This window comes from Euprymna scolopes, chromosome 14, assembly GCF_053919585.1.
Source record: "Euprymna scolopes isolate OS-2025 chromosome 14, ASM5391958v1, whole genome shotgun sequence".
Taxonomy (NCBI): domain Eukaryota; kingdom Metazoa; phylum Mollusca; class Cephalopoda; order Sepiida; family Sepiolidae; genus Euprymna; species Euprymna scolopes.
Window position 1 is genome coordinate 160,206,039 of NC_136495.1, and position 12,557 is coordinate 160,218,595.

Sequence of the window (12,557 nt, forward strand, 5' to 3'; positions counted from 1 at the left end):
ACTTGGTCATTTTTTCAAAGGTATGCAAATCTTCTAAAACCCGATACAAAGCCACTCGTCAAAATACTTCTGCAACTTTAGCTGCCTCTCCAGACTGCCTTTCAAAAACTATTGCAAAAGTGAAAAATTAATGGGAGATCTACGAATGTTTTCCTCGATACCGGGAGCTCAAAAATTTTTATCAAAGAAAGTTTGGTGAAAACCAACAAATTGTATTTTGTCCCCGCCCCCAGCAGAGTAACAATGGCAAACGCGTCATTATCTGCACAAATAAGTGGTTATTGTTTGATGGTCTTACTATTTAATGACGTTTTCTATAGAACCACTAAATTATCCGTAATGAAAAACCTTTGTTGGGAAATAATAATGGGGCATGATGTTTTGCAGCAACACTCACAGATTGAAATTCCGTTTGGCAGTTCAATGTCCGCATTGGAAATTTGTGGATTGGCAACAGCAAAAATCCAGTACCAATCACTTTTTGAAAACCTAACTAAAAACTGCAAACCGATAGCAATGTGAAGCAGACGTTTTTCTTATAATAATAATAATAAAAAATTCATTAACTCTGAGATAAAAAAAAAAAAAAGACTACTTGAGGAGGGTATAATTGAGCCTAGCAAATCACGCTGGAGGTCTCAGGTAGTTATAACCACTTCTGAAAACTATAAAAAGAGAATGATTATAGATTACTTCGAAATCATAAATAGATTTACTCTTATGGACGCCTGCCCACTACCCAGGATAGATGAAATGATAGGCGAAATAGCCAAATATCGTATGTTTAGCCCTCTGGACTTAAAAAGCGTGTACCATTAGATCACCATTAGACCTAGAGACAGGCTATACACAGCTTTCGAGGTGAATGGTCGACAATATCAATTTTGCAGGATTCCTTTTAGCGTTATGACTGGGGTAGTTAGTTTTCAAAAGATAGTTAACCAAATCATAACGGATGAGAAACTAGAAGGCACATTTGTGTATATTTACAATGCCACAGTATGTGACCATGATAAAAAGGAACACAATGAAAATCTCAGATGGTTCATGTCTGCCGTCAACAAATACAACCTTACCCTAAACGACAAAGGCTCGTTTGGACTGGACAAAATAAACCTACTGAGGTATACCATAAGCAAAGGTTTTATAGCACTGGACGCAGATCGATTGACACCTTTACTCCGGATGCCTATCCCTCACAATCGGCCTTCACTTTGACGTGCTATGGGCGTGTTTGTTCACTACTCCCCCTGAATTGCATCATTCTCAGAAAAGATACATTCATTAACACAAGTAGAGACATTTCCTCTGTCCCGTCCAGCCATTGAGGCATTCGTGGAACTGAAAAAGGATATTGCGGAATCAGCAATTACAACAATAGACCAAAATATTCTTATGGTTGTTGAGACATCAGACTGTGCTATTGCTGTTTTTGTTTGTTTGTTTGTTTTTTTAGACAAGCTAATCGTCCTGTAGCCTTTTCTTTCAAGGACCCACTCATGGGCTGAACAACGATACCCCGCAATTGAAAATGAATCCATTAAGAAAATGGTGCCACTACCTGATCGGACGCCACTTTTAACTTATTGCTGACCAAAAATCAGTTGCTTTGATGTTCAACTCTAAGACTACAAGCAAAATAAAGAATGAGAAAATAGCGAGCTGGAGAATTGAACTATCTTGTTTTTCTTTTAACATCAGCTGCCAACCCTGCAAGGAGAACTTAACAGCTGATACACTGTACAGCATCAAGTTCTCCAAATTCCAAACACTACATAACAATCTCTGTCACCCGGGCAGGCATTACTCGAATGGTTCATGCTGTGAGGTGTAGAATCTTGCCTTTCTCGGTGGAGGAGGTAAAAAGAATTACAAATGCATGCCGAATGTGTGCTGAAATAAAGCCTCGGTTTTATAAACCCAGAACTGGCGTTTTAATAAAAGCAACACAACTGTTCAAACGACTAAATCTTGATTTTAAAGGAGCGCTTCCAAGCAAAACAAGGAACCGATATATATTAACTGTTGTCGACGAATATTCACGCGTTCCTTTTACCCTCTTTTGCTCGGACATATTGGCTACTGCAATTACACAATGCCTCTGTTCATTATTCGCTGTCTTTGGAGTTCTTGCCGGTACACATTTGGGCTGATAAGCTTCTTTCATGTCAGAGCAGCTTCAACTTTCTGCAGGAATGAGGAGTAAGTATAAGACAGATAACTCCCTACAACCCTAAGGGCAAAGGCCAATGCGAAAGATATAACGGCATTATTTGGAAGACAGTTCAATTGGCTGCATCAAATAACATATGTTTGATTTATAATTGGGAAAATCTCTTTCCTGTCGCATTATACGCCATTCATTTCCTATTGTATAGTGTCACAAATGCCACCCCACACGAAAGGTTTTATCTTTTCAGCGACGGAGTTTTGCAGGAGTATCGCTTCCATCTTGGCTCTCTCGATCTGGTATTGTGTTTCTGAGACGACATGTACTGGCAGTGTCAGAAATCGTCAGTAAAAATTCGCGGTAAACACTGGAATATTTAGACTTACTGTTTTCGAAGCTTGTAACTTCTTAAAAAATGTAATTCAAACCCTATTTTTTTTTTTTTTAATTAAAGGAGTAAAGACCAATTTTTTTTTTAAAAAAATAACAGGTTTAATAGCAAATTATGCAATATTTGTTTTTTTTAAATCGGGTTTCCTTAAAGAAGATTTAAAAAAAAAAAAACAACGAAATTTTACTTCCTTCGATTATAGAAAATATATATAAATTCCAAAAAATTAGTTACCTTCAAAAACTAGTATTCGATGAGTAATTCAATTGTTCATTGTTAAGAAATTATCCATATTTATACTTATATTCCATGTCCTTTTAAATAAAATACTTTTTTAAACAAGGATTAAAAACAAACGCGAACTCACATTTTTTTGTAACTGTTCAAATAAAGGGAGACAAGTCTGATTTTATTCGCCTTTATATTCCGGCACCTTGAAGGGACATAATTTATATGTCTTTTTACTGCGTACTGTAAACCAAATTTAGTATTTCGGTCTTCTGTACTTAAAAACCGAACATATTCACTTATAACTTTTTATTGTTAAACAAGAAAACAGTTGACCGATTTTTTTATTTTTTTATTCTCTTAATGAAATACATGAGTTTTTGATTGATATATTTTAATACTTCTTTATCGACTGAATTTTTGTTATTTTTTATATCTAAAAAAGACAACATTGAATGAAATAGAAAAAATTGTTGTAAGCATCCCCTATTTACTTGACATTCTAAGCATGACATAAGCTTCCACTTAAAAAAAATTCAACGTGCTTTTTTTTTTTTTTTTTTTTTTAAGGTTTTACACTTTGGACTTTACAGGTAAATTTCCAAAAAAACTAGTCATGTTTTGTTTTGAATTAGAATATTTTATTTATTGATCTTTTATCTTCAATTTGTGATATATTAAACTTTGGCACATAAATTAATTATCAAAATTTTAATAGACATTTCAAAATGGGGGGGGGGGTAAATTAAAAAAAAAACCCTTTGTCTAAAATATTATATTTGGTTTATTGGAAAGAGCATAAAATTTTACATTGACCTGGAAAATATCGTAAAACTTGAATCAATAGAAAAATTTTGATAGATTTTTAAAGTTTAAAATTTGAAAAATATTTAACTCGTAAAATTCAATTGATTTCATTACGTAAAAAAATGGCTGCATGAAGGCGCGCCGGTACTTTGTAAACACTGTTTTTTAAAAAATAAAAATAATATTTCTATTATTTTTTAAACAACTTTAATAGTTTATTTTGGAAGAAAGAAAATAAACAACTCACTTTTAAAAGAGAAATTACAAGTTTTTTTTATGTTTTATTCGCAGTTTTGTGTGAGGGGTGTCAAAAATTCCCTCAAAATTCTGATACATCTAATGGTCCTGGTACGTCTCCAGCAGGTGCTAGGTCTCTGGGAGACACATTAGACTCTTTACCATCTGCATGTCGTACTAGAGGGGTTCACCTCTATGAGCTCTACCTCGTCCACGAAGGGATCGTTCTTGGTGTAATGTGCATGTCTAGGGGTATCAGAATTTTTGTAGGAATTTTTGACACTCCTAACACGAAACTGCGAATAAAATATAAAAAACTCGTAATTTCTCCTTTAAAAGTGGGTTGTTTATTTTCTTTATGGATTATATTTCCAAAATAAACTATTAAAGTTATATAAAAAGTAATAGAAATATTATTTTTTTAGTTTAAAAAAAAAAAACAGTAATTAAATTAATTGAATTTTATGAGTTCAGTATTTTTCAATTTTTAAACTTTAAAAATCTATCAAAATTTTTCTATTGATTCTATTTTTACGATATTTTAAGGGTCAATGTGAAATTTTATGCTCGTTTCAGTAAACCGAATATAATATTTTAGACAAACGTTTTTTTTAAATTCACCCCCCCCATTTTAAAATGTATATTAAAAAGTAAATAATTAATTTACTCACGAAAGTTTTATATATCACAAATTGAAGATAAAAGATCAATAAATAATATATTCAAATTTAAAACAACAAAAAAAGAAGTGTTTTGTAGAAATTTTCCTGTAAAGTCCGAAATTTAAAACCCTTTTTTTTTTAAAAAAAAAACACGTTGTTTGTTTGTTTTTTGTTTGTTTGTTTTTTTTTTTTTGTTGTTGTTTAAATGAAACCTTGATACTTGCTCCTTTAATTGAAAAAAATAGGGTTTGAATTACATTTTTCGAGTAGTTATAAGCTTGGAAAGACAGGGGGTCGAATTAATTCACGCCCCCCATTTTGAAATGTCTATTAAAAAGTAAATAATTAATTTACTCACCAAATTTTTATATATCACATATTGAAGATAAAAGATTAATAAATAATATATTCAAATTTAAAACAAAAAAGAAGTGTTTTCAGAAATTTACCTGTAAAGTCCGAAGTTTAAAACCTTTTTTTTTTTAATCACGTTGTGTTTTTTCTTTTTTTTTTTTTTAAATCAAGCCTTGGTCCTTGCTCCTAACATTGAAACAAAAAATTAGGGTGTGAATTACATTTTTCGAGTAGTTATAAGCTTGGAAAGACAGGGGGTTAAATTATTCCATATTTTTCACGAAATTTCTGACAATCCTAATAGTGAACCAGAGATTCCCGAGAAAAAACACAAGATTACCATTGAATAAAGGCTGGGGAAGTATTATGACAATGTTATGTTTGTGGAAAATAGAATTACAGGGGTGAATGCCCAGTAAAAGTAATAACCTGCGGGAAGTACCAAAGGGCAGAGTATTTTGCAGTCGCTTGCCACACCAAAAACACAAAAGACTCCATTTGTAAACAAGATAGGTCTCCAAAATTAACAAAAATCCCAAAAAGTAAAAACGCCCACAATATAATAACGCACAACAACGACGAAGACTGGAATTCATTTTTGAGATGAGCATTATATATTAATTTATTTTTATTTCAGACTATTATTCTCATCTTTATTATATTCCTCTGGCCTTCGTCAGGTGGTAACCGCGACGGATAGGAACTTCGAATCTCCTAACTGCATTCTCAGCCATCACTGCCATCCGTAGTTGTTGTCGTCTCACCACATTTTTGGCCAATTAACCTCTGGCACGCTTTGGGTGGGATTGAACCCAAAACTTTGTGAATAAAAAAAAACCAATAAAAGATCAAAAACAACAGCTAATAAAGATGAGAATAATAGTCCGAAATAAAAATAAATTAATATATAATGCTCATCTAAAAAATGAATTCCAATTAAGGAATAATATATATATATATATATATATATACCAATCGGTACGCACCCAACTATAGAAGATCAGATAAATAAACGTGGATTTATAAGATCAAAGAATCCAACCTTGATCGCCCTTCGGGGCCCATGGTGCAGTTGATAGAGACGTTGAATCTCTACAGTTCCAGATGAGCGGTTTCAATCCCACATAAAGCATGCCAGAGGTTAATTGGCCAAAATGTGGTGAGACGACAACAACTACGGATGGCAGTGATGGCTGAGAATGCAGTTAGGAGATTCGAAGTTCCTATCCGTCGCAGTTACCACCTGACAAAGGCCAGAGGAATAGTTGGCCGAAACGTTGTGAATAAAAAAAAACAATAAAAGATCAAAAACAACAACTAATAAAGATGAGAATAATAGTCCGAAATAAAAATAAATTAATGACGAAGACGACCACTCACCAAGAGAAGCATACTTCGATACCATATCATGGCTCAAAATACCAAAATTCCATATCCCAGCAGACGCAAGAAAGGCATATACAGAATTGAGAGTAGGGAACAAAAGATTCCAAATAAAAATTAGTTTGAAGGTTGATACAGGTGTCATGAGCAAACTTGTGAATGATTCAAACAACTCGAGCATATACACCTTCGAAACACTCCAATCCGACTATTTGCCTTTGGTGGTGTCCCAATCGATCAAGTGGATGTGTGTCACCTAGGAGTCAGATATGCCGATAAATTTACAAGCGCCAACTTCCACGTGTTCAAAGCAATAGACCCATGCTACTTGACCTCCAGACCTCTAGGAAACTAGGAATAGTGACCCTTAATTTTAAAAAAGGACCAATATATCTAAGTTCAACTGTAGCAATGCAATAAAAACCAGAAAGAAACGTGAAAGAAAGTGCACGCAAACTCCAAGAATTTGGTGATGTGTTTAAAGTGATCCTGTGCCTAACGTGGGAGTACAACATTAGGATTGACCCATCATTACCTTCAGTAATACACCCACTCTGTTGGGTTAATAGCATTGAAAGAGAAATTCAAAGCAGGGCTAGCCTTCCTTGTAGACCAGGATATAATAACTCCCATAAAAATCTGATATCCTGGGTCAACTCTTTTGTCGAAAACGAGATGCAACCTGAAGACCTCCCTGATGCTGAAATCCAGAGGAACTGAAGACGACTTGAAGATCTTCTTTTCTTTTCTTTTCTTTTCTTTTCTCTCTGTTTTATCAACCACAGGCGGTCTCGAACCAGGATCCTCCCTCTCCTGCCACCTATGCAATTGGCTTCGAGATGCTCATCACCCTGCCTTCCTCTCATCTTCGCTCTCTTCACGCACCATACAACCACCAACAACAGCACAATTATTGTTACTAGCATGCTCACTCCTGCTCCTGTAATCATTACCTTATGAAGCCTATCCCTAGCTTCTGTAATCTCCAGACCATTTAATCGGGCCTGTAATTCACTCAAATCTATTTGTCTAACTCCTCCCATAGCATTTGGTAGCCTAAGTCGGTTATGTGGTGGTGAACGATGGATCAGGGGATCCCAGAGGTCAGTGAGGTTAGTCAATTGGTCATTCGCCCACTCTACCTCAGATGCTTTTAGCAAATATCGTTCCTCAACCTGATAATATGCAGGTAATCCTATGCCCTTTCCCCAGGCTTCACAACCCCTGTCCAGTTCTACCATAGTTAAAGGTGGTTCCACCTTGATTATCCCAGCAGCCGTGTTACCGCATACCTTAGACAATTCCATCTTCTGTTGCGTGGATACCAACCAGGTGCTTTCAGCTACTCGTATAGCCAGTGGCAAAAGACCTTCACTTGCCACTTCAACCTTGCAGACGCTATTTATCATTCCCTCATCCCCCTGAAATAATCCCAACACACACAACTCGTGATCTCCAGTGACATACAACGGACTCTGTGACCGGCAAATTCCAAGACCATTATTTCGGCATATCCCTGCCTCTCGCTGATTTAACAGCATGAATTTATCTCTGGCCATATTGAATGCTACATACTCTGACTCCACTCTGTAACTGGCTACCAACCCCAACTTGGATATGGAACAGGTGGAGTAATAACCTGATGAACCTCGTATTTAGTTCCTCGATCCCAGAGGGATATAGATACAAATACTAATATTCTTTCAGCTTCCAACCGCACACTACACCCCAGGGTGTTATAATATTTCCACAATCCTTTCTCGGGGTTAACGGAAGTTGTAGGCACGATGGTAATTTTTGCCTTATTTCTTCTAACACATTTTGCAGCTGATCCGGACTTATTACACTGGGTGACAAATGTCCTAACGCTAGAGCGTCCAATTGATCCCCTGTATGAGTGGTCCACTCAACCAATGATTGCTCGGTGCGCTGTAACCGTCGCAGCATGTGCATTAACTGTAAATATCTCTGTAAAAAGGCTCCCCCTCTCGAAAACTCAGTCTCAATTCGACTAAACACATTCCACAATTCTTCATACAAAATTTCCAATTGACTGATTATATCATTAAGACCTTCCCTATTTTCCTGCACTTCTACTCTCGTGATATTTAATATTGATAACCCCTCCTTGGTAACTTGTGTTACCGTTTTCTGCCCTCCCTCTATCTGCTCTATTCAGGTCCTTATTAACTCGAGATGCTCTTCTGTAACCACTCCAAATAATGCTTCTAAGGCTTTGCCTATTATTGGTATAACCGCTCTCTTAGGCCTGAGTTCCAGGTTCCTAATTCTATGATAATAATTCCTTTGACCGGTCCACCGGCGCCTCAAAATGTGCATCTCGTCCTCCAAGGGACCCAATATCTGCATATATTGCTCCACCTTTCCATAGGTATTAACTAATTTCCTCCTTAATATATCGAATTGCTCAATCCCTCTTCTATGGGTACTAATTACTTCCCTATAAGGCCGCAAATCGTTCACTAAAGTTACCCGTCGGTTGGAGTGGGTGATTATTACCTCGCTAGTCTTTCAGAAAATGGCACCCCTTCTCACAAGCAGCGCAGTAGATGTCCACAGCAGTCCTAACAGGACTAACACCATCGTCCTCATCCCTACAACGACAGGAAGAAAGGGATCGATCAGCGACTCAATCATCCACTGATACATCAAGAACAACGTATGGTGCCGGATGCATTAACAACTGTGATGGCTGCCAAACATTATCAAAAATGGAACGACGAGACAACAAAACTAAAAGCATCCTCGTCGATTTCTCAGCAGGACTGTGTCAGCAGATCATGCAAATTAGACATCACTGATTAGAACATTTCGTCCCTGGTCACCACACCCAACAAAAGAACTTGATTGAGCCGTCACCATTTTTCCTCATCCCTACAACGACAGGAATCTGAAGGTCAGAGGTGCCATCCTTCCGCCGCCAAGAATACATGATTCCTTGATCGATCGAACTTGGTTTGATAATTCAAACTCATTCACAACTATAAGAAAATTATAAAATATTAACCATGGCCCCAGCGCCTCACCCAAATAATGTGTCCGAGCGGGCCCTGCCCAGACACACTGAGTAACACGAAGGCCGGCCAACCCTCACACTACTTATCCTAATAGTCCAGTTGAAATGTTCCGGATCCATTCTAACAAATAAAAAAAAAATCAATTACTAAAATGTGTAATATCGACCATCCTTGCTGGTCGCGCACCCCAAGGAGACTCAGTCAACGCCTCGCTATCACACAAGAAATTCTATCTTTTTTTTTTCAATTCATATCTCCAGGTGCGAGCGTCACGCACCTGATTTACTCGCAATGGAAAAATCCATCTAAAAAATAATAAATCACTTTTCGCGCCCAATTGAGTGTACCACACTTCACTCAGTGATGCTAATAATTATTTCCAATTATTTTCATTCAGTCTTGCGGCCTCTTTGACCCTTATTTCGCAATTTAAGAAATCCTTCCTGACTGAGGCAAAATTAAAATTCCTCCTAAAGTCAGTTCAATCGCCGAAATTAATGCTTATAATTATTTTCAACTGAACTCCACTAAAATTTGTTCAGATTAATAAGGAGATCCCTCCAGACTGAGGTAACAAAACAATTTTTTTTCAAAAATGAATTCAACTCTCAAGATTTAATAATTCCAATTTTCCTCGTTAATACACAAAAGCACAATTCTCAGAAGTTTTAAATTCTTTAGGACTGATTAAATCATTATTCTCGCTTCCCATTGTAAAGAAATAATACTTAATATTCCTAACGCTTAATATTAAATCCGATCACGCGATATGTACACCCAGGGGAGAGAAAGAAGAAAAAAAAACAAAAGGAAGAGGAGAAGAACAATAGTCGCCATACTCCTTCCCTTCCAATGTGCGCGAGGGTGAGTGGCGGTCGTCAGGGTATGACTGTCAAGTACGATCGCCCCCACCTTCCCTCTTGCTGACACCAATAATGTAGGATTATAAGGCAATCCTAACTCCGTATTTTTTTCTTTTTTTTCGTGCCAACCCAAGGTCAAATCCTGGTCAAACGGCGATCAATTGTAACGCCTCCCTCGAGGAGGTGGTTAGGACTAAGAATTTGAGCTGATAGCAAAAGCGCCAGAATCTCTGAATGGAGGAGCAGTGCTTGGTCTTAAGTCAATGAAAAGAAGAATGAGAGAGCTGATATTCAGACGAGGCAATGAGATCCCCAAGCAAGGAGGAGAAATTAGTAGACGAGAGTTATTTTCTATCTGTGGCAAATTGTTGGGTCATAATGCAGTGTAACACCTCCCCCGAGGAGGTGGTTAGGACTCTTATTTCTCTGGATTCTCGGCACGTGTCGTCTAGACTCCTCTGAGGCTGTTACATAAAATGTGGCATGCTGAAAGCGAATATCAAAGCAGCAGGCAGGAAGAAAGACAAACGATTGTAGTCTATCTACAAAAGCTTAATTCTCATAAAATTATGTACAAAATGTTTTTACAATTCTCATTCAGATTTTGTAAGTTCTTTTCAAAGTCTCAACTCTCTTCACAGACAGCGATCGACGGATGAATGAGGTGGGGAGGGGTCACGTCTCTGCTCTACTCTGCGACTCAACTCTACTCTGAAACTCTCTCTGCACTCTTCTCTTCTCTTCTGACTAATTTTCGCACGACAGTCGTATATATAGTAAGGTAATTGGATGGGGGTGGAAATTCTCCCCAGCCAATAAGATTTCGCCACGAAATCTCCACGAAATCCTAAGCCCCAGGTCCCTGGGTGGGCACCGCTCCCACACCTGAAATTCTCTCACCATTTTCAAGGACAGATGTCAATTCTGACATCCGACTCTGGGTTCATATAAGGCCAAACAAGGTTCTAAGTGAAATTTCCTGTCGTCAACTTTTAGCCTTATACATTTCTCTGGTTTTCAAACAATATCTATTTTTGACATGAAATAAAATATGTATGTTTATCTTCTCTTTCTTAAATCCTTGGGTTATCTGGCGTCACCCGGGAATACAAAGCTACCTCAGCATAGTTCTAACGCTCCTCAATGGGGGATTACGTTACAGCAGTTGCTGGATGGCTTCGACCAGCATCAAGTTATGTTAAAAGAAGAGCAAGTGGAGTAGACTGGGAGAGCAGAGTTGATGGCAAATCTGTCAAAATAATGCAAGACATTCTAGCTGACGTTGGAGAAAATGGCCCTTTTACTGGAGCTTGGCACATACCCTGTTTAGAAATTGGTGAACTAGAAGAGTTGCATGGCATGCACTACATGGGAGTGGAGAGAACGTTATATTTGGTGCGGAAAGTTGATCCACATATAAAATGGGAAGAAATTCAAAAAGTGGTTAGGAATTGCCATTGATGTCAATCAATTGATCCTGCCTTAAATGTACATAATCCTGGGGAGATTGGGATTATGAAGAATTGGACAAGATTAGCGATAGACATAATGCACTATTATCGTAGCCTCGGTATTGCCATGGCAAATAACGGGAAGTCCACTCAACCAGAATAATGGTGTGCAGCGTGTGTTTGCGCCAAAACATAAAACCCAGTTGCGTGCGCGCGGCTACATGAAGATCGTTTCAGCTATGCACACGTTTGACTGTCTACACCCACGCAAATTCTACGGGCATAAAAATTAAGATTTTCTCTTTTTGCCCAGACGTAGTTGTAGGCTTCCCATATGCCACAGGCCCTAACTTTTTGTCCAATCATTGTTCGAAAATAAACGCATTTTTTAAAAATGTTTTTTGACGGTCTTCAGGAGCCAGTTGAGATCTTTTAAAAAACTCATCACCTGCCAAAAAGAGTCAGTTGAGCACAACCAGCATGCGGTAAACAACAACACCGATTCTGTCAACAGGACATTATGTAATACTCACCAGAGTAGCAAGCGTTTGTGTATTTGTGCATTGTGTGGATGTGCGTGCGAGCAGTGGCGTGACAGAGGAGCGGTGGGCTTGCCACAGGGAAGTGTTGGGTGGGAAAAAAAGAAAACAAGATGGCGCCTGGTGTTTTATAAACTGTGATCTCATGAGATCGCAAGATCACAAGAAAACAGAGGGCACAGATGCAAATGAGACAGGGTGAAGAACTGCATAAAAAGCAAGCTTGAGTGAGAGGAAGGGAGAGTGTCGTTTACAGTCATGAGGTTATTGCGTTATTATTGCGAGCATTGGTGACGACTGAAGTTGAATTCAATACAAGTTATTTCAGTTATTGCTGTGAAAAATGACCGACTCAAAGTTTGATCTGAAACTGATTCCAGAGTTTGATGGGTCCACATCTGTCGTTGACTGGGTTGAGAGGGTCGAGTTGACCT